A 2,447-nucleotide genomic window follows, 5' to 3' on the forward strand; every position below is an offset into this window, starting at 1 on the left:
ATTTCATCACCTGCTCCATGACGGACAGCTCCACCTCTGCAGAGGCTGAAAAACGTACCTAATGAAATCGCTGAAGTCAAAATAAAATTTTCTTTCTTTTATATTGATTTTACCAAGTATTTTGTGAAAGTAATGGAAATCTGACTGTCAAAAATAATGAAATAAAGGGCCTGATTGGGGAATATAAATTCAAAGAGAATATACCTAAAACATAAAAGGACTCACGAAAAAATAAACACCTCATCTCAGGACACTGCCCTCCTCATCTCAGGACACTGACCTCCTCTTTGACTAATTAACCTTTGCCATCTATGCCCTGCAAAGCAAAACTATCAGCTTCATTTCACAGAACATAAGAGAACAGATTCAAGAGATAGTCTCCCCAGTGCCACAAACTCCTCTGGAGAGGAGCCTACATTCAAGCTCAGACCCACCTGACAGGCATCCGAGTTCTGAGTCTCCATGCTGAACCACGACCCATGTACATGGCTTACTTGGTCTTCCCCCAAGATCAAAGAACTTAAACATGATCTACTGCTCCGTTATCTTAGAGTCACCTGCACATGGTGCCTACAGGTTGTGAATCCCATGTCAAGAGGAAAAGTTAGGAAGAAAGGCTTGCATTTGATGCTATAATGGGCAGGTGATTCTCTTTCAGTGGATTCTTATTTAAATCTCACAGAAAAAAAAAAGTTGAGTTCTCAGATAAAGAAATTGAGATTCCAAGGTTAAATTACCGGCTGAATTTCATGCTTCTCTGAGGTCGGATAACTGGAATTTCACATGAGGAAAACCACTTCTCCATACTGCCACCTACATTCCATTCTAAATGTATTTTCTCTCTGTCTGTCTGTCTGTCTCATGTATGTGTGAACGCATGTACACACACACACGTCTTGATAGACTTGTGGGGTCAGAGGTCAATAGGATTTGAACTCATATCATAACGTTCTGTGGCAAGCAGATTTACCCTCTGAGCCATCTTACTGGCCTGACACATTTTTTAAATTAATAAAATACTACAGCCAGTGAGCTGTCTCAGTGCATGAAGGAATTTGTCACTAAGCCTGGTGACCTGAGTTCGATTCCCAAGACCCCCATGTCAGAAAGGGATAGTCAACATTCATAAGTTGTCCTCTGACCTCTCTCTACACAAACATCATGGTATAGACTGTCCTTCCAAGACACACAGACTAACATTCGAACATAAAATAAATAATATGATAAAAAGGGAGAGCTTGAATCCTTCGAACATTGTAGAAATACTGGCTCCAGCCATATTTACAAAATGACAAACATATCAAAATCACCAACCCTGTTAGAATGCTCTCAGGCTGCTAAGGAAAACTGAATGATAGGAACAAATCCACACAAAAAAGAATGAAAGAGAGACTTCCACTGAATTAGTTCCTGTTCATTTTCTGCAGAAGTCAGAAACAAACCTCACCAAGTTACTAGCTGGTAACACATTTTTCCAAATAAATATATTTCAAATCAAAGTACTACCCCCCGGACAATACTTAAAACTTTTATGATTGATGGCTACAATGATTTATGCAAATATAGCCAAAGTTCTCATCACACTGAGTTTTGCACACTGTAAGCCATTCTAATCAGTAGATTCATTACAATATGTTTTGTATCAGTAATTATGAAACTGCCACCGTATTAGTACATTTCATTATATTTTCGAGCACTAGCCTCTCAGGTTATTAAATTAGACACACTGCCACTGGGGAATCTGGCAATTTATCCCAATTAACAATGACAAAGAGAGATAAAGGGAAATATTGTTTCATGGTCCAAACACATTCCAAGAGTAATGCCTTCAAAGATCTACTTCCGTGGATAATACTCATGAAATCACACACACACACACACACACACACACACACACACACACACACACAGCTCTACTTTCACCCAATAGTATGTATAAAGCAGGCTCAATAAAAGAGTTACACAAAATTGCTCTTTTTTCTCTCTCTGTCCTGCGGATGCTATTTTAACACAATTGCCACCAAAATGATCATTGAAGGAAATATTATCAGTTGCATGTGGTCTCTGACAAAATCAATAAGCTTCTTAAAGAGCAGCTCTAGAGAAATAGGTTATGTACATTTTTGCCATCACAGTTCAATGATGCTTGAAACAAGGTCCCCATATATCTTCTCTACATAGGTATGTCTAGGTAGCAGTTAGTGACTCCAGAAGCAGGTTTTTAATCAGTGAAGTTTCTGCTATTGTATGTACATCTCAGACTAAGGGGTTAAGACATGCTGCATAAATACATTGATTTGCTTAAAGCACTTAGGCTACAAACAGATTCTCCTCTCTGGGTCCTTCTGCCAATAAAGAAGGGTAAGGACTGAGGAGACAGTCATGCTTTTAGAGAGAGTTTTAAAACTATATCCAAATGTCACAAGTCTCGAAATGAGTTTTTTTTA

This window comes from Microtus ochrogaster, chromosome 8 (assembly GCF_000317375.1).
Source record: "Microtus ochrogaster isolate Prairie Vole_2 chromosome 8, MicOch1.0, whole genome shotgun sequence".
Lineage (NCBI taxonomy): Eukaryota > Metazoa > Chordata > Mammalia > Rodentia > Cricetidae > Microtus > Microtus ochrogaster.